Source organism: Trachemys scripta, chromosome 18 (genome assembly GCF_013100865.1).
Source record: "Trachemys scripta elegans isolate TJP31775 chromosome 18, CAS_Tse_1.0, whole genome shotgun sequence".
NCBI classification, from domain to species: domain Eukaryota; kingdom Metazoa; phylum Chordata; order Testudines; family Emydidae; genus Trachemys; species Trachemys scripta.
This window is the reverse complement of record NC_048315.1, coordinates 23,652,903-23,675,513: the sequence shown is the minus strand read 5'-3', so window position 1 is coordinate 23,675,513 and position 22,611 is coordinate 23,652,903. Positions and strand designations below refer to the sequence as shown.

General features: G+C 50.3%; 1 long non-coding RNA gene across 1 annotated transcript; it reads right to left on the bottom strand.

Annotated features, from left to right (window-relative positions):
• Positions 1-5,171: 5,171 nt before the first annotated feature.
• Positions 5,172-8,202, bottom strand: LOC117867712. Its single transcript, XR_004643474.1, has 2 exons — positions 7,919-8,202; positions 5,172-7,754 (listed from the first exon to the last, which is right to left on the bottom strand). It is a non-coding gene; the product is annotated as an uncharacterized LOC117867712 (long non-coding RNA).
• Positions 8,203-22,611: the final 14,409 nt, after the last annotated feature.

Genomic DNA, 22,611 nt, shown 5'->3' with positions numbered 1-22,611 from the left:
CTCCCCTCAGGCAGGGGGAGACAATCAGGGGGTCGCCCGCACTCCCCTCAGGCAGGGGAGACAGTCGGGGGATCGCCCGCACTCCCCTCAGGCAGGGGAGACAGTTGGGGGATCCCTCGCACTCCCCTCAGGCAGGGGGAGACAGGCGAGGGGTCGCCCGCGCTCCCCTCAGACAGGGGAGACAGTCGGGGGATCGCCCGCTCTCCCCTCAGGCAGGGGAGACAGTCGGGGGGTCGCCCATGCTCCCCTCAGGCAGGGGAGACAGGCGGGGGGTCACCCGTGCTCGTTTAGGCACAGCTGTCCCCCTCTCATCCCCCCCTCTGACTGGCTTAGTCAGCCTTCCTTCCCTCAGGGTTTGCCCAGTCACGAGGCTCAACACCCTTGGCGACATGAGCACACTGCAGTCTTCCCCATCTCTCATCTACCCGGCAACAAGTGTGGTTCCCCCTTTCATCAGACCCATTAACTTGGGTTACATTATTATTGTAGTGCCTGGGTATCTCAGCAATGGATCATGACCCCATTGTGCGAGGTACTGTACAGAACAAAGAGACCGTTCTTACTTCTAAAGAGCTCACAGTATAAGAGACAAAGATGGGTTCAGACAGATGGAGGAATGCAAGGAAACAAAACCCCATATTGGTCAGCACGATGAGTAGTGGTCTCAGCACAGCAGCAGCCTAATTGTTGTCAGATTTTTATTATTTTTATTCCAGTGATGCCCAGAGATCCTGAGCAGGAATAGGGCCCCCTGTGTCAGGCCCTGCACAGACGTGTTGTAGGCACAGGCCCTGCCCGGACAGCTTTAAGACAAGACATAATAAGTGGCTTTAACAAACAACAGCTAGAGAAGGGAGGGGATGAGAAGTGAAAGGCTGATAAGATCATGTGGTTGCAGAGGCCAGTGCACAGCTTGCAGAGACAGTGTGTGTCTAGAAGCCCCTGCTCTTGCATGTTTCATTTTTCAGTTACCTTGACTTGTGCTGTTGTTTTCCTCTTTGCCTGTTTCCTTTTGGTTTGTTTTTACTTTTATTTGCTCAGTAGACTCTGACCCTGGCTGCCACTGTTCTTCCGGCAGCTGCCACCCAAGGCACACGCTCCCAGACAGGGCCCTCTCCTTGGGCCTGATGCCCGGTGGTCTGGGGAGAGGGTGGGGGTGGAGCGGATCCTTGCAGAATTCCTGGTCCAATCGTGCAGCAGATTCTAAAAGTTCAAATTCCAAAACCGGGGAGCGCTGATGTGAGGGTCGGGGGTGGAGGGCGTGGCTGGGTTTTCCTGCCCACTTCCTTCCAGCAGCTCCCTGCTCCTAAGGTCCAGCTCCACTCCTGGGAATCGGGGACACTCCTCTCCCAGCCTGCATGGCAGGAGGGAGCATTTATAGTGGTGCACACCCTGCTGGAGTCTGGAGCCGGGGGAGCCCCTGGTAGATTCTCCCACCTTTGCCCTGCGGCGGCAGCTCCTCCACTCACAGATGGGGTGTATCCTGTGACTGCTGTTGGATTGTCTGAGCAAACTGGAAAAACAAGGGTTGCTTTGACCTGCAAGTCAGGAACTGGGGGTTTATCAGGCCATATAGCAAGTGAGTGAAGGGGGCCTATTGGCAGAAATGTTACAGGGGTCCCATCGTGCACAGACTCATCTTCCAAGACTGAGTTCACTACCCTGTGGGGAGACCCCTCCCCATTTCTGTGTCAGAGACAACGTCTGCGCAATGCTGGATGAGTCTGCAACAAATTGCCACACGCCCTGTGCTTTGTGTAAAACTCAACACAGCACACGGTGCTCTGGGGAAATGCAAGCCACAGAGGAGCTCTGGCTGTGGACACACTGGCCCAGGAGGTGTGAGGGGCTGGGCTGCCTGGAACATGGCCTGAGGTGCCAGCTGTGATATCATGAACCAAAGAGATGCACTTTGTCATAGTCTGGCCGTCTCCTGGATGTGGTAGAGGCCAACTTGGCCCCAGATATACTCTCCAGCATGCTGCTTGTGAGTCTGGTGCAGGGCACAGCCTCAGTGTCCTTCCCCCACCTCCACCCACGTCCCTCACAGCATTTGACACCACCACATAAAATCCAACATCCTCCTCCCTTCCCCCATTCCTCCATCCATTCGTGTGCTCCTAACTGCGGGCAACAGCACCACAAAGTGAGCTCAGGGGGCTGAGTCTAATACCTGTCTCAGGTCATCCCGCCTCACATCAGTTCCCTTGCTGCCAGCAGTTCCCAATCCTCTGATCTCTGTGCCCCCAGCATCCCTCCATTGTGGCCTCAGCATCTGAGGGCATGACTATGCTGGGACTGGAGGTGTAACGTCCACATCAAGGAGACATGCCTGCACTAGCGCTGAGCTAACTAGCCTGCTAAAAATAGCAGTGTGGCTGCGATGTCACGAGCAGCTAGCTGCCCCAGCTATGACCCTAGCCGAGACCACAGGCACACACTCGGAGTGGCTAGCCGCTCCCGCCACACTTCTGTTTTTAGGCTGCCTGTTTGATCAGAGCTAGCATGGGCCTGGAGCTGGAAATTACACCTCCAGCTCCAATGTAGAGGTAACATTATAGGCAAGGTCTATGGGTAGTGCTGCTGCCTCAGCTACTGGGCAACACGTAAGGCCTCCCACACAGGGCCCATCTGCTTCCCACACAGGCAGGTGCCAGCCACTGCTGTCAAATGATCCAAACCGCCATGTATAAAGCGAGTGTCTTGGTGAAAGGCTGCACCATTCCACTCTGCAGGGGCTGCTTGCTGCACTTCAGGCACTCGTCATATCACTGTTGCATTGCTAGGATGGTGCTACATGTTCCTTTGCCCTTGTGGAGATGAAAGTGTGCTGCCCTGTCCCTCGAGCACTGTGCATGTAACCTCCCAAAATGCCCTATCCACCTTTTCGCTTTCCCAGCTGCAGTTAGTGTTCCTGGACATGGGACTGCCAGTTGAGGGCCCTGCTGGGGACTGCGGTTTCCCCTCCACCCATCCGTGCTTGTGTGGAGTGGCAGCCACCATGTTAACCAACACAGCAGGGACTGAACTTGAGCCCTTCAAAGCTGAAGACATGAGTTGCTACAGCTTGAGCTAAAGACTCCATAGAAGGGGCTGTAACAAACTCACGTTCTCTGTGAACCCTGCCAGTGCTTCCCCTGCAAGATCCAGAAGTCAGGTCTTTTTGTTCCCTGTTCACAATTCTGATGCAGCTCCCCCTGCATCAACAACATTGAGCGCCGTATTGTAGGCCGGCCTTCAGGAAGCTGTCAGGGTCTTTGACCACTGGGGGTCTCACAAGAAAATTTTTGGTGGCCTCAGAGTGTGCCGCTCTGACAATTTTTCCTAAAATACTTAATCAATTTTAGGAAAAACAAAGAAATATGCACATTGACATGTCCAAATCATTGTATTTTATGTAGATTTTTACAGCAGCCGCAATAATAAAAATAATGTACAGTTGTTTCTATTCTTTACTGGTCCTAAACAGAAGAGAAACAAATAACGTGCTTGGCATGTTCTTGTCTTTTTTGTTGTTGTTTCTTTTGCTTTTTGGTTGCTTTTTTAAAAAGACTTGCTAGCTAGTAAGTCTGTTTCTGTGAAAAGTGATGTTTGTTAACACTGCTTTGCCCCCAGCCCCCCGGAAGCTATGGCCACACGAAAAGCCCCTGGTAGCCATGGTGGCTGCATTTGAGAATTGGAACACCAAACAGTTAGGTGCCCTGCTGCCTAGTTGAACCCACAGCCTCCAGTTTAGGTGCCCAGGTGCCTACACAACACCCGGGGACAATTAGGCACCTACGAATGGGAGTCACAGAAGCCAGTGGGCTGAGCAAGGAGCTGTCTAAGCTAGCCAATTGAAAATGCTGAGAAGGGTGGGCATAAGCCCTGCCCCTCAAAGGGACTTTGGCACCTAAGTCTGGGTCAGAGGGAGAGGGCCAGATTCACAGCCACAAGCACATTCCTGGAGCTTAGCCCTAAGCCAGCTCAGCCCTTTCTCAAGAAAACTCCAGGTTGTTGAGGCACTGACACCCTAAAACCCAGTAGGTTAAGCCCTTGGCTGGCATGTAGGAAACCTAGGTTCAAATTTCCACTTTGCCTGAGGTTTGAACCCAGCTCTCCCATGTACCCGCCCTAACTACTGGGCTACGGGGTGTTTGGGGGAGAATCCCCGCTGAGGAGGCTGTTCCACTTTGTATAAAATACTTATGAGTCATTGGAGCAGGGAGTGGAATTTGAATCTCCCAGGTGAGTCCCCTAACTACTGGGCTACAGTCACTCTTGCTGTCTGGCCCAATGAATTTTGCACATGCCCAGCAGAAATGTAGGGGATTTTACTGCTGGAAATATAGAGTTAGGCAACAGCTGAACTGGGGCTTTTACCATCTACGTTTTGGACTTAGGTGGCTGAAGTAACAGTTGGGAGTCTAAATCCCTTTGTGGCTCTAGCCTCGTGTGAATACTACAGAGCAATCAAGACTGTATTCAAAATAGTGACAGTGGCAGAAGAGTCATTCTCACAGGGCTGTCATCGGCAGAGCAGCAACAGTGGGAGGGTTCTCAGAATAAAGCCCAGAGAGCACAAGGCCTAGACAGTTCTTGGGGCACATCCCTGGGGTTTGAAGAGTAACACACCCACAGAATGCCCCACTCCCCCCCACTCTGCTCTGGCTTCTTGGTAGAAGAGCAGCTCTGAGCAGATCGTGACAGCAGCTTCAATTCAGTATAGACCAGCCAGGGCTCCCAAGGAGCTCTGCGTGTGCAGGTGGAGGGGGGCAGCAGCGACCTGTGAACCACTTTGTAGCTCTCTCTTTCTTTCAACTCTTGCAAAATAGCCTGTGGAGAACACTCACTGGAGGGTGTCCTCACTGAGGGCCCAATTCACTTCAAATTTGGTTAAAAATAAAATTCTGCCCCAGACTTAACCTAATTAGGGCTGAGCCCAGAATCCTTTCACGGGCGACGTAGAGAAAGGGAGTAAAATCAGGCTTCTAGTGGAAACTCAGTTGCAACTTTAACTCTAGAGTAACTGCCCACACTCGGTAACAGGCACGTAAACACTGGACCCTTTATAGTGCAAGCTGGGGCACAGTGCCTGCCAGCGTGGTAGATTCCCAAGCGTTTGTGTCTGAACTAACGCTGGTAAGTATCTTACCTTGGCTTTGTGTTTTATACAAATATAGCAAAAAAAGTCTACAAAAAAATAAATCATTTTATTGATTAACCCCCTCCTATCCCAGCACCGTACAGCATAATGAAACAATTCAAAACAATTCAAAAGACACATCAAACAAGCCCTTAAAGAGACCCAATCAGCTTCCACCCTGCACTGGAGTCTGCAGCGTACTCCCTGAGCAGTCATACGAACGCTGCAGCTCAGAGCAGAGGAAACACATCGCTCTGCTTTCTGTGCTTGGCAGTACATTGTGTGTTGCCTGTGTCCTGCCATTGCAGCCAGGCGTTTGCCTCAGTCTGTCACACTGTAATAGGGGCAAGAAAAACAGCTGTCAAAGCAGGAGGATGTGGCTCTGGGCCCACAAAAGCCTGCCTGGGAGCTGCAGCACCTATGCTCACATCTCTAAAGTCTGCCTAGATCTAACCCATCAGCAACACTTCACTCCTGGAGCCTGGTGTGTACAGGGTGCACCTCACCTCCCCCCCCCACCCCATAGGGAACTGAATACCCTTCCCCTATCACTTCCAGTGCACTCCCAGCTCTGCCCGGGGCAGTAGTTGTAGCTGATCAAACTCTCCATATTTAAGGAGTGGAAGCAAAAGAGACTGTGGAAGATTCAGGAGCTAAGCATGGACTCTGGGGCACTATTAACACAGGCTCCAGGCCGTGGCAGCTCCCAGCACCACACAGAGCGCAGCCCAAGTGCTCACAGGGCTTCCCAATCCATGATGGCCGTGGCTGCAGCAATCCGTTCCAGCGGTGGATGCAGGTAGTCGCGTGTCCTGGTGACTGTAGTGCTCTCTTCTCCGTAGCCCACAGTACACTCATCCATAAAGTAGGAAACACTACACCCTGCAGTGCTGTTTAGTAGTGCTTTCTACTTTATGGGTGACTGCACTGTCTCTCAATCGCCGTGCAGCTCCTCTTCAGCCCATCACAGGCTCTCTTCCTCCAGCAGGTCCTTAGCAAGGCCCTGAGTGGCAGCCAAGACCCATCCCCCACTCAGACAGGAAAACAGACCCTGTGGCCATCACAGGGGCAGATTTACAGCCACTTCCAGTTGGCAGCTAGGTTCTATAATGGAGCAACAGGTCTATGAGGCTGCTTTCCCAGGGCTAACTATTCTCCCATAGGAATCAAGATATTCTTGGCCACAGGAGACTGACTCACCCCCCATCCTGGCCCCTCACTCTCCCAGTCCCAGCCAGAGGAGACTCTGCCCTGCGCCCCATCCCAGCCCCTCATGTGCTGTGACTGCAAAAGGCTATTTTCAAAACCTTTTCCCACTGATGCGAACTCCAGGTCAGCTCAGCAGGTTGTGGGAACGTGGGTTGGTGCCCCAGGTAGCCTTTTACCCACCTGGTCGTCAGAGCAGCTGCCCGCTCCATGGAGGGGAGGAATGAGGGGCTTTCCAAGAGCCCTGGAGCTCGCCCCGCACTCAGCTCCCATCAGGGCTCTGCCTGCGCGTGAGGAAATGGCCCCCAAAAAGCTGGTGTGGCTGAGGCTCTGCTGATTCATTGATGGCCTTTTCCCCAGGCAGCCCTTACGCTAGGGGGCGACACCGGGAAATTCCCCTTATTAGCAAACTGAGTGTTTGGAGCTAGGCCCTAGCGCACCAAACCCAGAGCCTGAAGCCAGCAAAGCAGACACAGCGTCCTCTTGGAGCCGGAGCTTTGGAAGCAAGCAGTGGGGGAACAGACAGCTCCGGGTTCCTAACGACCTAGGACACACAGCCAGCCAGCCTCCCTCCTCCCCCCCAATCCGGGTTCCTAACGACCTGGGACACACAGCCAGCCAATCTCCCTCCTCCCCCCCNTCCGGGTTCCTAACGACGTGGGACACACAGCCAGCCAGCCTCCCTCCTCCCTCCCCAATCCGGGTTCCTAACGACGTGGGACAGAACTAACTTCACTACAGACTCTGCCTTATCAATTCGGGGGAAATATCCTGCCTCCAATGAGCTTGTTACCAGGTCCCTGCTGCTGGGAAAACGCCCTCGCTGAGCCTCACTCACGGACGCACCTGCATTAAGAGCCTTAGGCAGGGACATGGGTAAGTGGCCCCCACTAGCTAGCCCCAGCTGCCAGCTCCGCCCTGGTTCTAGGGCCCGTCTCCAACAGTCACTGACAGAACTCTGCACTTCTGCTTTTGACACTTCCTCCCTCACTGCCTGCTCCCTGGGCCCATCCTCCCCTTCCCACAGTCTAAACCAGACCGAAGAAGGTGGTGCAGGATAAGTGCGATAAGTACGATAAGTGCAGCCAAGAGCCCCCTGAGTCCCAACACCCAACGGGCACATGACCACGAGGCAGCCCCAGCTCCTGGCATGCACATGGCCATCCAGACAGTCCCCAGTGGCACACATCTACCCAGGCAGCTTCTGGTGGGCACATGGCAACCCAGGCAGGCCCCTCTCCTGGCAGCACCTAGGCAGGCCCCATTCCACCTGCTCACAGCATTAACTTAAATAAAGCCTTTCGGAGTTTCAGCAGGGAGCCTGCCAGCCTCTGCCTCTGGGGGGGGGTGTCTTTCTTACCTGGTCAGGTGCTGTCCAACTGCCTCACATCTGGGTCTCAGAAACTGGGTACTGAAGTGGCCTCTTTCAGAGGGAACAATTGACAGTTAAAGGGTAAATGAGCAGACGCGATCCAGACACTGCACTTGATTGGTGCTCCCCAGTCCCCATTCTCTGGTGTGCTCATTCTCTCTGCAAACGCACATACATGCACACACAGACAGTCACGCACTTTACACACCCCTTACAAGGGCTATTGTCTGGACTCTGAGCAGCACCCAGAAAGGCAGACCTTCCCCTGTGAAGCTGCAGCATCGCTGCCCAGGGAGTTTCCTCGTGGACAGGGTCACTAGGAGAGTTCTAAATACATTACCAAATTCCGCCTCGTGCAGGATGAGCTGTACAGGGTAAAAACCACAATACAAGATTGTCAATTGTCTACCCGCTGCCTCTGCTGCTGCTGCTCAGGGTGCAGCATGTTGCACTCATGGTGTCTCAGGAGGAATGGACGCCCCCACCAAAGAGTGAGCTGCTTTTAACCCCATCCTACCCACGTGGGTTCAACCACAGGAAGAGCCGTAGCTGCTAGAAAGATAACGTGTGTAGCTGTCCCACCCAGTGACACTCCAGCATTCTGACCGCAGAGTATTCTCGAGCGACAACTACACAGAACCGCTGCTACTGCAGAAAAGACTCACAGGAAGCAAGAAACACTGTTGCAGTCACAGCCATTTAAGCTCTTTGGAACTTTGCCTTTCAGAGCAAGAAACATGTTTTTTCCAAGCATCTGCTTTCCACAGGCCCTTAGTAACTGACTCCCCCTTCCTTTTGGGTTTGTATCCCCAGCTAGGCATTCTCCTTCCTTGACCTATGAAGTCCCAACAGAATCACCAGCTGGATGACTCGCCAGAGCAGCATGGCCCGTAGGTGGGTGAGCAGTGCAAAGCCTGCAGTGTGGCCTCCAGTAACGAAGACGAAGCACAGCAAGCTAGAGATAAGGCCTTTTTCCACTGGTGCCTCCAGTTCTCCTCATTCCCAGCCGGGAGCTGGAGTTAACTTTAGATCAGTTTGCACTTGAAGCACTAGTTCAAGCACATGCACCTGTTGCAAATCATGTGCACCTGGCACAGAGCTGAAGGAGCTTGCAATGCTAGCACGAGGGCCAGAGCACCAATCTTCCAGAACACAGACTAGCAGCCTCAAAGGGGATGTTGCACCATTGCTGGCGGTCAGAATTACTTAGGGGTACAAGGAAGATGGGGCAGGTAGATTGCAATGGCATGTCACTCACAGAGGTCCCAGTCTATCACTCTCACCCTGGCTCCATTCTTTACTCCACTGATTTCAATGGGGTACTTCTGGAGTAAGGTATTAGTCAATATGAATATGGGTGACAACACTGGACCCCTATTGAATGTGTCCAAAGGTACTCAGGCTACCCGAGGCAGAAGTGGATTGGAGATAAAAGGTTTAGAAACCTGACCTATGAAGAAAGATTAAAAAAAACTGGGCGTGTTTATTCTTTAGAAAAGAATACTGAGGGAGGACCTGATAACAGTCTTCCAGTATGATAAGGGCTATTATAAAGAGAAAAGGGATCAATTGTTCTCCATGTCCACTGGAGATAGGACAAGAAGTAATGCGCTTAATCTTCAGCACAGGAGATTTAGGTTAGATATTAGGAAAAACTTCTCAACTATAACGGTAGCTTCTAAGGGAGGTTGTAGAATGCCTGTCACTGGAGGTTTTCAAGAACAGGTTGGTCAAACACCTGCCTGGGATGGTCTAGATATACTTGGTCCTGCCACTTAATGTCCCTTCCAACCCTACATTTCTGTGATTCTATGGTTCTATGATTGATGAACCGGAGAGATATTCCAGCACCCAAAAGAGGTCAGGAGGCCATGCTGGTTCCTGAATTTCTGAGCCACATGGCAGGAGTGATGTTTGGGAAAGGGGAGGAGTTTGTTGCTCTCAGTTACATGAATTACTGTAATAGTCATTTAGGCAGGGAGCTGGAAGCACCTCAGTAGACTTCTAGCAGCACAATGCAAGGCCTAAATGCATTTCCTAGTGATCCAGACTGTCTGACTGAGCTTTCACCAACACAGCAAGGAGGAAATAGAAAAACCCAGATGTTCTAAAGGAATGAAATCCAGGACCCCGTAATGGTGAACAATGACCTGGGGCCAACAGTAGACAAAGCAAATTAGATATGGATTTGCAAAGGGACTGGGAAGTTCAGGGGACTGGAAATGGGATACAGAGCCTTCTACTTCACACTTGACAATCTGAATCCATGCAAGGCTAGAAGTGATTGAGAGCTGTCACCATCTGAAAGACATACAGGGAGAGCCCACATGACAGTTTAATAATCTCAGTTAAGATTTTAGTGGACATTCCACATCACAAAATTGGTGCCATTTGGCAACCTTCTTGACATCTGCAGCAAAGAGGCCAAGGACTGAATGGGAGTGGAGACTTAGCTACTCTTCCTTCCCCAGAGGAGGCCTGTTTAAGTCAAGTTTGAGGCACATTGAAAATGCATTGTGGGGAAATTTTTATTGTCATTGCCTGTGCTGTATATTAAATATGTGTTTTGCACCAGTAACTAAAGGGTTAATTATCTTTGAGTTTGATGCACATGAGCATTGAAGCCATAAAGTGATGGTTATGTCCCTATTGGCTATTAAAAGAGCTTGGGTATACAAAACAATGTATTGTTGCAACCAATGTACTAAAACTAGTGTTTGATAAAGGGAATTTTTGACATCATATATTCAGACTTTTGTAAACACTGCACAACATACTGATTTAAAAAAAAATCAGCACATACTAAATGGATTAAAAACTAGCTAACTAATAGATCTCAAGAAGTAACTGAAGGGGTGATAGAGGTAACTTGATGTAATATATTTAAACTTCTGTAAGGCATGTGATTGGTTCCACACATTTTGCTTAATAAACTAGCATGATACAGAATCAATTAAATGGCATACATTAAATGAATTAAAAACTGGCTAACTTATAGGTCTCAAAATGTAATTGTAAATAGGGAAGTGTAATCTAGCAGGTGTCTTTCCAGTGGGGTTCCACATGGATCAGTCTTGACTCTGGGAATGGCTGAGCCATTACAAACATTGAATCTATCTCCCCATGTAAGTATTTTCACACTTCTTATCAGACTGTCTGTACTGGGCTATCTTGATTATCACTTCAAACTTTTTTTCTCTTACTTAATTGGCCTCTCAGAGGTGGTAAGACAACTCCCACCTTTTCATGCTCTCTGTATGTGTATATATATCTCCTCAATGTATGTTCCATTCTGTGCATCCGAAGAAGTGGGCTGTAGCCCACGAAAGCTTATGCTCAAATACATTTGTTAGTCTCTAAGGTGCCACAAGTACTCCTGTTCTCTTGACTCTATGCAATTTAACATTTTATCAATGACCTGGAAGGAAACATAAAATCATCACTGATAAAGTTTGCAGATGGCACACAGACTGGATGAGTGGTAAATAATGATGTGGAGAGGTCATTGATACATAGCAATCTGGATTGCTTGGTAAACTGGGCACAAGCAAACAATATGCCTTTTAATACAGCCAACGTCTAGCAACAAAAAATGCAGGCCATACTTACCAGATGGGGGGCTCTATCCTGGGAAGCAGGGACTCTGAAAAAGATCTGGGGGTCATGGTGGATAATCAGCTGAACATGACCTCGCTGTGTGATGCCATGGCCAAAAGGGCTAATGTGATGTATAAACCGGGGAATCTTGAGTAAGAATAGGAATGTTATTTTACCTCTGCATTTGCCACTGGTGCGACCGCTGCTGGAATCCCGTGTCCAGTTCTGGTGCTCACAATTCAAGAAGGATGTTGATAAATTGGAGAGGTTCAGAGAAGACCCACAAGAGTGATTAAAGGATTAGAAAACGTGACTTACAGTGATATACCCATGAAACTCAATCTATTATCTTAAAAAGAAGACTAAGGGGTGACTTAATCACAGTCTATAAGTACCTCCTGAGGGAAACAAATATTTGATACTGGACTCTTCAATCTAACCGACAAAGGTATTACAAGATCCAATGGCTGGACGCTGAAGTCAGACAAATTCAGACAGGAAATAAGGTTCAAAATTTTAACAGTGAATAATTAACCTTAGAACAATTTACCAAGGATTGTGATAGATTCTCCATCACTGGCAATTTTTAAATCAAGATTGGATGTTTTTTCTAAAGATCTGCTTTATTCAAACAGGAATTCATTCAAGGAAGTTTTCTGGCCTATGCTATGCAGGGGGTCAGGTTAGGTGATCACTGGACCCTTCTTGCTTTATAATCTATTAATTGTAAATGAGAACTCATCATCCAAAGGACATTTCTAGTGGGGGGTTCCACAGGGATCGGTGCTTGACCCAGTGCTATCCAATATTTGTATTGAGATCTGAAACAAAATGTAGAATCGTTACTGGTAAAATGGCACTGCAGATGGCACAAAAATTGGTGAAGTAGAAAACAAAGAGAAGAACAGGTCAGTTTTTCAGAGTGATCAGAATTGCTTGGTAAGCTTGGCTCATTTGAACAATATGCATTTTAACCCAGCCAAAAGTAAATTTCTATATCTAAGAACCAACGATGTAGGTCACACTTTCACGATGGGGACTGTATCCTAGAAAGCAGTGATACTGGAAAGGGCTTAGGGGTCACGGTGGGAACCAATTGAACATGAGCTCCCAGTGCAATGCAGTGTCTAGGCAGGATAAATGATTCCTGGATGTGCAAACAGAGAAGTATTGAGTAGGAGCAGGGAGGTGGTATTATCTCTGTATAGGGTATTGACGAGACCATTACTGGATACTACATCCAATTCTGGTGTCCACACTTCCAAAAAGGATGTTGAAAAATTGGAAAGGGTTCAGAGAAGAGCTACAAAAATTCTTGAAAAACTGGCCTTACAGTGAAAGACTCTCTGGCTGATCAGCTCTGAAGGCAGCAACTCAGAAGTAGGGGTGGCATGGTATGGTATTGCCACACTTATTTCTGCGCTGCTGCTGGTGGGGCGCTGCCAACAGAGGTGGGTGCCCGGCCAACAGCTGCCACTCTCTGGCCACCCAGCTTTGAAGGCAGCGCAGAAGTAAGGGTGTCAATACCCCCTTCAACTCCCTTTTGGGTCAGGACCCCCAGTTTGAGAAACGCTGGTCTCCCCTGTGAAATCTGTATAATATAGGGTAAAAGCACACAAAAGAAAGACCAGATTTCATGGGGGAAGACCAGATTTAATGGTCCGTGACACGTTTTTCATGGCTGTGATTTTGGTAGGGCCCTACCCGTAGCTGTACCGGATAGCAGGAGGAAAAAACTTCACTGATGGATGTCACTCAGATTGGCAGCTCTGCCTCTGAGTACAAGTAAGGAGCAGATCAGCACCGGTGACTTTTCAGAGTATAACTATAATCTTACTTGGAAACCTAAAAGCCTTTTGTTCTGTGTAACTCAGAGACAATGAGTGCTCGCTATGTGTTCTCAACAGCATGTTAGCCCAGTAGCTAAAGAGTTAATTATCTGTATTTGTTGCACATGGCATGATACATGTTCACCAAGCATGCACCTGTGTTAAATTAACCACTGTGAAGACAGTTCTCTTAAGAAGATGCATTTTGGGGCACTTTGAAAAGCCAGCTCTTAAACAGATAGCTCTTCTCAGCCTACCTATGGAAGTCACTCTCGCTAGCCTGGCTGGCCAGCTGATTCAGTCTTACTCCTTGGAGACTTTTTGTGAAAGTGAAGCATCTGCTACGACAATCCAACTGGGAATTTCATAATTATTCAACACACAGCCAAGTCCTGATGCTGTGGATAAACTGCGGACTCCCGCCCCCTGGTCACCAATCCAAATGGAACATTCCAACATTTAGTTTTGAGCAGATGCCTTTGCAAGGTGATGTGGCAGTGTAGAAAAGCCAGGGGGACCGTTCATCACATCCCAGGGCAGGAGGGGAAAGAGCCGCTCTGGCAGAGCTGCCTCGGCTGCTGTTGTGTTTATTAGTTAGGCTGAATTAAATCCAGGAGTATGTGATCTGGAACAAACTATAATATCATGACTAGGGTGGAGAAATTGAATAGGGAAGTGTTATTTACCCCTTCACATAACATGAGAACTAGGGGTCACCCAATGAAATTAACAGGCAGAAGGTTTAAAACAAAGTATTTCTTCACAGCATGCCCAGTCAACCTGTGGAACTCATTGCCAGAGGATGTTGTGAAGGCCAAAAGTATAATTGGGTTCAGAAAAGAATAAGACAAGTTCCTAGGTCCATCAATGGCTATTAGCTAGGATGGGCAGGGATGCAACCCCATGCTCTGGGTGTCACTAAGCCTCTGACTGCTAGAAGCTGGGACTGACCAACAGGGGATGGCTCACTAGATAATTGCCCTGTTCTGTTCATTCCTGCTCATTCTGCCACTGTCAGAAGACAGGACATTGGGGTAGATGGACCATTGGTCTGGCCCAGTATGGCTGTTCTTATGCTGGGAGTCCAGGTATAGCAACACTAACCCGCAGCGGGCTGGAGGTAGCCATTGTGGGGAAAGAATTAAATAGAGTGACACAATGAACTGAGCGATGGAGAAACCCACCCATTTTTTGTTGCTGCCACCACCCTCCCTCTCCTGCCCTTCACTTTACCTTGATCCCTCCCAGCAGTTTTCTCTTAAAATCGCCCTGTATCCAAGCATCAGTCTCTGGGACCCGGATACAGTGATTGCTGACATGCAGCACTCAGCTTCCTACCCTGCCTAATGCCCCCAGGGGGCCTGAGTCAGCTGGAGGGAGCTGGGAATCTGGAGCAGGGGAGGGGGCCACTCCCTGGCACAGTATCCACAAGACGATCCAGAACAGCTCTCCTGGGGCTCAAAGAAGAGAGAGAGGGGCAGCAGTCTAGGATGAGGGCAGAAGCCAGGGGAGCCTGTAGTGGAGGTAGCAGGACGTGAAGCAGACAGCCAAGAGCTGTGATGGGAGGGGAGGGACAGCTCAGTGGTTTGAGCATTGGCCTGCTAAACCCAGGGTTGTGAGCTCAATCCTTGAGGGAGCCACTTAGGGATCTGGGGCAAAATCAGTACTTGGTCCTGCTGGTGAAGGCAGGGGGCTGGACTTGATGACCTTTTAAGGTCCCTTCCAGCTCTAGGAGATGGGATATCTCCATTAATTTAATTTTAAACTCCAAGAGGGTGGCTCTGAGCTGGCTGATACAGGAGCTGGTGAATTGCTGGAGCCTGGGGGCAGAGAATGTGAGTCAGGCTCCAACTAGAGACAGTCAAGCACACTGGTGACATCGAAGTGATAGTGCAAAGGTGATAGTGGGCAGAGCTACTGCACAAGGAGAAGGGGATTCCGAGTCAGAAGTGATGGATGGTGCTAGCACATGGGGAGCTGGAGATCTCCTCGTTGATGCTCCTCTTGCCCTGGAGACAAGTCCTACTGAGGTGTTCACCTGAAGGTGATGATGCTAGAGAGGGTGGTGTCAAAGGCACCAGAAGCTCTGGACAGCCACTGTCAGATGAGAGCAGAAAGGAAGGTTACTGGGGTGATGGCTTGGAGGGAGAAGGTAGATCAAAAACAGCAGAAGCAGCAGAACTGAACCTGGTGGTGTAGCCAGGGGGTTGATAGACAGGCAAAGCCACATGGCACGAGAGCCTGGGGGTGGGCAGGCTCTGCACCAAGGAGGCCCAGGGTGTCCATGACCTGGGGAGGGAGCGTGCACTGGATGGATGTGCAAATGGGAGCAAGGACTGCAGGCAGCCCCGCAAAGAGGGGCAGAAGGCCTAAGGGCCTCCCTGTAGCTCAGCTGAGATGACCCAGCTCCCAGCCAAGTGCCCTGGCGCTCCATAGGGCAGCTCCCCCCTGCTTGGTTCCTGTGCCAAGTTGGGCAGTCAGTAGCAGAGGCAAGTACATCCAAACATGGCGTCATTCACTGCAGTTGAACGATGCCAGCAGGATAGGACGGCATTCCAGCCCATTGAGTTGTCACTGTCCCTCCCTGCTGCTGCCACACAGCGCTGCAGGCATTGCCAGACAGGAAGCTGGAGAGCTGAGTGCCCCAGGAGGAGACACGTGGGCCTTTTCATACTTGCAAAGATGTGGGGGAGGGGACATCTTTTATTGGACCCACTTCTGTGGGGACAGGGACAAGCTTTGGAGTTCCACTGAGCTCTTCTTCAGGCCTGAAAGCGTGTCTCTGCCCCCAACAGAAGTGGGACCAATAAAAGATGTTCCCTCCCTCACCTCGTCTCTCTCCTGTCCTGGGACCCACTCGGCTAGAACAACGCTGCAAACAGGGATGTGGGAGTCGATTTGGATTTTCAGGAAGAAGAGAATGGGGGGAGTGTTGCATCTCCTCTTTCCCATTCCCTAGTGGGCAGAGTTAGAGGTGATTTGAAATTTGGGGGGGGGGGGTTCTTCAGCTCCTAGTTCCCCACCCCAGCAGCCCTTGACAGTGAGTCTGCCTCACTGCTCCCTTCCCAATGTTGGCCACTGCACCCAAAAGCAGCAGCTCAGGCTGTTCTCAGTGGTGGCAGATGACAGAACAAGGAGCAACGGTCTCAAGTTGCAGTGGGGGAGGTCTAGGTTGGATATTAGGAAAAACTATTTCACTAGGAGGGTGGTGAAGCACTGGAATTGGTTCCCTAGGGAGGTGGTGGAATCTCCATCCTTAGAGGTTTTTAAGGTCAGGCTTGACAAAGCCCTGGCTGGGATGATTTAGTTGGGGATTGGTCCTGCTTTCAGTGGGGGGTTGGACTAGATGACCTCCTGAGGTCCCTTCCAAACCTCCTTTTCTATGATTCTCTGATTCTATGACAGCTAGTTGCTTAAGTATTGAAACAGTTAACAGTGTTGCTATTTACATTTAGATTCATATATTTAAGGCCAGAAAGGACCATTCTGATCACAGGCCAGAGACTGTAACCCAGCGATTACATCAAGCCCCTACATTCTGCATGTCTTTTAGAAAAAGACACCCAATCCTGATGTAAAGACTCCCATTTATGGGAACTCTACCACAGCCCTTAGTGAGCTGCTCAAAGGGACGGTTAGTCTCTGAACTTCATTTCTAATCGGCAATTGTCTTTTTGCCTCGTGTGCTAGATTAAAGAGCCCTCTACCATCAGAAATCTTTTCCCCATGGAGATACTTATACACTGTGACCAAGTCACCACGTAACCTTGTCTCAGTAAGTTAAATAGACCAAGCTTCTTAAGTGTTGCACTGTAAGGCAGGTTTTCCAGACCCCAGATCATTCTTTCGCCGGTCTCTGAACCCTTTCCAGTCGTCCAATGTCCTTTTTGAAGTCTGGACACCAGAACTGGACACAGTATCCAGCTATGATCTCACTAATGCTGTGTACAGCTGCATCTCTCTACATCTACAGGCGCCTTCACACTGGAAGCATGCGTTCAGTCGCTTTCCATCTTCACCCCAAATCCTTTTCAGAGTCACCACTTTCGTGGGTTCAGTTCCTGTGCTGTAAGTGTGAGCTGGGTTCTTTGTATCTTTATCCTTGTTAGAGTCCAAAATTACCAGCCCATTGAGATGAGTGGAACAGCTCCCCGCTTTCAGCGCTATTGCTTTAGGTTTGCTGCAGACTCAGGCAGACAGGCATTGCATCAGGTCACCACAGTCCCATTCAGAAGTTTTCTTCACATGCATATGGACTAGAGACAATTTTTAAAGTGAAATAATATCACGGCAGCCTCTGAACTACAGGGAACGCAGGGCATGGCTCTTAGCACATGTGACTGGGCCGTGGGCCAGTCACTCTCTTCCTATGGGTCTCAGGGGGGACGTGAGTGGTAGGGCTCAAGAAGGGAGTGGGCAGCACAAAGCTGGTGTCAATGCAGGGGCCAAAGGATTAGTCAGTGGGGGGAAGGGCTCTTCTCAGCCTGTGCAGACAGGTTGCCGAGAAAGCTCTGATATTTCTTATCTCTCCCTACAGCAACTTCCCCTCCTTGCCTGTGGTCACAGCTCACTCCTGCCCTCCCAGGGGAAGTAGAGATCCTGGCCCAGCTGCCTTCTAGCCCACTTTTACTCTGCTCAGTCTTAAAGAAACACTGCTCCATTTCAGTATCGGTAGCTCACTGGAGGCACTTTTATTCAGAGGTGCCTCTGCCAGCCAACTGCCCAGCTGTTTACTCAGAAGAACGGCCCTACTGGGTCAGATCAAAGGTCCATCTAGCCCAGTGTCCTGTCTTGCGACAGGGACCAGTGCCAGGTGCCCCAGAGGGAATAAACAGAACAGGGAATCATCAAGTGATCCATCCCCTGTTGTCCATTCCCAGCTTCTGGCAAACAGAGCCTAGGGACTATCCAAAGCCAGCTCAGTGCCTGTTGACAGTGTCCACCAATGCTCCATATCCAACGTAGTTCCAAAGCATACACCTAACCTAACCCCCAGCCTGAGATCCAGCCTGCATGCTCCAGTCGCAGCCTTGTCTTTGCTCTGATCACGTGTCCTGAGCTAGTCATCCCATTGCACAAAGCACACAGCAAAAGCAGAAGAGACCAGAGACCAGTGCCGGAAATGGGGAAAGACCTGGAGAGAGGCTATACAATGTTGTTAGAGATGAGACAAATGCAGGGGACATGACAGGGTTGTAAAACAGTCAGTGGCATAAGGAAAGGGAATCAGGTGTTCTTATTTAGTAATTTATTTACTCTCTCAGAATACTAAAACATTGGGGTACCCAGTTAAGGGAAATATTCTTTTATGCAATACATGACTGACCTGCGGAACTCACTGCCACAAGATGTCACTGACTCAGAGATATTAAAAAGTATCCCAAAAGAATTAGATGTGTATATGAATAATAAGAATATCATCTGTGTTACACAAGGTAGAACAAAGTATTATAAGGGATATCAACATTCTTACATCATGACATAAACCAACTACTAACTCTGTAAACTCAGGAAGAAACTTCTTTTCCTTTTCCTCTGAAGTATCTGGAAGTAGCCAGTGTTTAAGACAAGAAGATGGACCACTGGTCTGACCCCTATATTCCTGGCAACTGACTGCTGATTATACAAACATATCAGGGGACAGTTTTTAAAATCAGGAATTTGCAAAATTCCAGGGAAAATCCAATTGCCAGCTCTCTGATTAGGTTGCAAAGGCAGAGCACATTCAGCAGTTCCTTAACAACATCCCACTGCCCAGCTGACATCTCACCACAAGGATGAGAGCAGCAGCCAGGCCCACTCCAGCTAGAGAGATTTTGAGGCAGTTTCTGAAGCATGTGTAGATGCCAAACTCTGAGTAGTGAGCAACTGGAAACAAGAGCTGAGTGGTAGGCCTGTGCATCTCGAAACCCTTGTGTGTCTTTCTCTGGAGGCTCTGGGTGACAGCTGGGTGAGTTATTGAAGGGGAGGAGAGGGCAGGAGAGAGACCTTTCCCCAAACAAACCTGGGAGCAGCCAATGAGAAGAGGCTGCCATTGTGTGCTCTAGAATCCCTGTGTATATAAAGTGTTTAGCCCTGGGGGTTGTGAAAATAACTTTCAACATCTCCCGGATGTACCCCAATGCAACAGTGTCTGCCTGAGTCTGAAGGAGATGTGCATTTGTCTACGTTACTTGCTAAATCTGAACCCTAATGACTGCATTACCATTGTTAACAGTTTCACGGCTAATCAAAGTAAGCAAGAAGGGAGAGAGACTTCATACCTCAAAGGTCTGTTCAACCTTCTGTGAGCGATGGCTCAAGTTAGCATTATGAGTGGGTGGAGCTTGGGTTGTGGAACTGATTTTTTTCCAATTTGCCCCCTGAATAAATGGCGGGTAACTGGGATACAGAACACTGCCGAGAATCCAAGGGAGTCTGACACAAGCGATGCTACTGGGGAAAAGCAGAGAGCTGGCCCGGGTGGTTTCCTCAGAGGGCCGTCTGCTGCCAAGGGAGAGCTAAGAAAAGAAGGCTGAAGGCCACCTGCTGCGAGGAGGCGTTTGGACAAGCACAGCAGTGAGCTGCCTTCTGCAGTGGAAAGTGACTGCTGCTAACCTCTGCTTCAGCATGTGGGTTAAGGGCTGGCTAGGCAGGCTAAGCATGGGAGAGAGGTGAGGAAGGGCTAGAAGAGCATCTACGATCACGCTGAGCCTGGCACAGGATGCTAGTTGAGTGTGTGCGCACGTGTGTGTATGTTCGTCCACATCACACCTGCTGCAAGAGAAAGCTACAGCCTACCTGCTCAGGAGTGGTCAGTAGGGCCCGATCCAAAGACTCCCCTCAGCTCCAATGGGGGTTTTGATCAGGACTAGAGCTGAGTGCCCAATTACAGACACCTTGCAGAGGGGTCAAGCACCATTCAGAGCTGGGAGCACCCAGCACCGCTGAGAACCCGGCCCAGCTTGTGTCATGGTGGGTCCCCAAAAATGGAGGCACCCAAACTCAGTGGCCACGTGTTATGCAGGGGCTAAAACTGTCAGCAGGATCCCACAGCCTGGCCTGCCCCACACAATGGTGCAGTACTCAGCCGTCTAGGCCCCTCCAGCATTTCCTTTACATTGCAACAGCGGTGCCAGGCTTTGGGGACAATCTATGCAGGGGTTTGGTGCCAGGCACAGCAGCGTACCGGGCCATTCATGCTGTTCAGCTGTCAGCACCCCCTCTGAGTGTGATTAATAAACACGGCCCGCTGAATAAGTGCCTCCGATGGAAACATCTCGTGGCTGAAACCCCGCTCCGCTGCTCTTGCTCCGCTAATCACCAACTGACTTTCTCAGAGCCGCTTGTGACCCTCCCCTGAGCCGGCAGCTGCCGAGCTTAGAATTAGTCCGTTAAAAAGTGAGTCAACTAGAAACTGACAAGTGAAACACACTGGGCTTTGAAGGCAAATAAGAGCGTGAAACAAAACCTCAAAAAGCGAAGTGACAAACCCCAGCGGCAGGCCCAGTCAAGGGAGGAAAGGGTTAATACGGGAGCCCTGGCATGCCCATATATAGACAAAACTGACACACTCTCCACCAATGGTGGAGCTGCCAGGCTGTGTTCGGAGAGTGCCCAAGGTGGGGGAGGGAATATCTTCGACTGGGCCAGCTCCTGCAGGTGAGAGACAAGCTTTGGGGCCAGCCAGAGCTCTGCCTCGGGTGGGGGAGGTGCCCCCACGTCACAGCGAATGCCAGGGGGGGACAGATGGATTAGCACAGTAGCTAACCTATTGCAAGGGACCCGTCAAGGTGAAGTGGCCTGTTAAGACCCCTCCAGCCATAGGGAGGAAAGGCCTGGGGGCGGGGGAAGCAGCTGTGGGGTGTCCGTGGGTTATGGATTGTCGGAATAAGCCATAAATCCAGTGCTGTCATTTTCCATTTCACCTGCTGTAAACGGACTGAGCTGGGCATCTGGAGGGGCGACGGGGCAGAGGTGGCTTGAGAGGGCAGCAGAGAGGAGGCAGGGCCCTGCAAGGCTCTTTTTACCCCATCCTTCCTCTTCAAGGGTATTTCAAAACAGGCCTTTCCCCTGTTAGCAGGGACTGGCTCCTACACGTTTGCACATTAAGGGCCAATCCTGACTGCTTCCACAGCACCATCACCTGTGCCCACCACTCCAGAGGCACAACTAACTTTCCTAGGACGGCGCTGTTTCTCCCTTGGGCTGAGCTCCCCCCCCCCCCCCCAGTTCTCATGGCACCTCAATGCTGCCCTAGAGCGAGCATCTCTTCCTGGGGCGATGGGTGCCGCAGGTTTCCCCTGTGCTGCTGCAGGCGAGCTCATATTCTGGAACTGAGTTCCCATGTTGTCCTAGCCTGGGGCACAGCACCAATCTGAGAAGGGAAGGGAAGAGCACATTCTACAGCTCCGCTGAGCCCTGGCTGGAGGAGGGAAGGGGCTCTGACCCCTGCTGCTAAGGAGAAGCCACAGGAAGGATCCCAGCCTTTCCACTGACCTCAGGGAAGAAGCAAGAGGCAGTGTCCCCGGCAGCGGCTGCTGAAGGCTGTAGGGTGTTGTGGAAACCTGGAGCACAGCTGGGGAACTACTGAAAGACTTGCCAGAAACAGACAGGACTTCATCACTGCCCTAAATGCCAGAGGTGCAATGGGAACATGATGATGATGAATATAAACAAATAACACAAGTCTGTAGGGACAAAATTAGAAAGGCCAGGGCACAAAACGAGCTAGAGACATAAAGGGCAACAAGAAAACATTCTACAGATACATGAGAAGTAAGAGGAAGACCAAGGACAGGGTAGGCCTGTTACTCAATGAGCGGGGGTGGGGGGGGAATAATAACAGAAAATGTGGAAATGGCAGAGGTGCTTAATGACTTCTTTGTTTCGGTTTTCACCAAGAAGGTTGGTGGTGATTGGACATCTAACATAGTGAATACCAGTGAAAATGACGTAGGATCTGAGGCTACAATAGGAAAAGAACAAGTCAAAAATTACTTAGACAAATTAGATGTCTTCAGGTCCCCAGGGCCTGATGAAATGCAGCCTAGAGTACTCAAGGAGCTGACTGAGGAGATAGCTGACCCATTAGCAATTATCTTTGGAAAGTCATGGGAGACGGGAGAGATTCCAGAAGACTGGAAAAGGGCAAATCGAGTGCCCATCTATTAAAAGGGAAATAAGGACAATCCAGGGAATTACAGACAGGGCCGGCTCCAGGCACCAGCTGAGCAAGCTGGTGCTTGGGGCGGCAGATTGTTGGAGGCGGCATTCTGCCCATTCCTAGGGCGGAACGGACGCTTTTTTTGTTGTTGTTGTTCCGCTGCAGCTGCCCTGTAGGGGGCGGCAGCGCGGAGAACCAGAGCGCCCTGCAGGGCAGTCCTCTTCCTTCCCTCCCCGCTGACCGGAGCGGAGCCCTTGCGGCAGGAGGCAGCGCAGTGGGAGGGGCCACGTGGCAGCGCCCCTGCTGTAGCCCTGGCCGCCCCCTTCTCTCTCTCTCT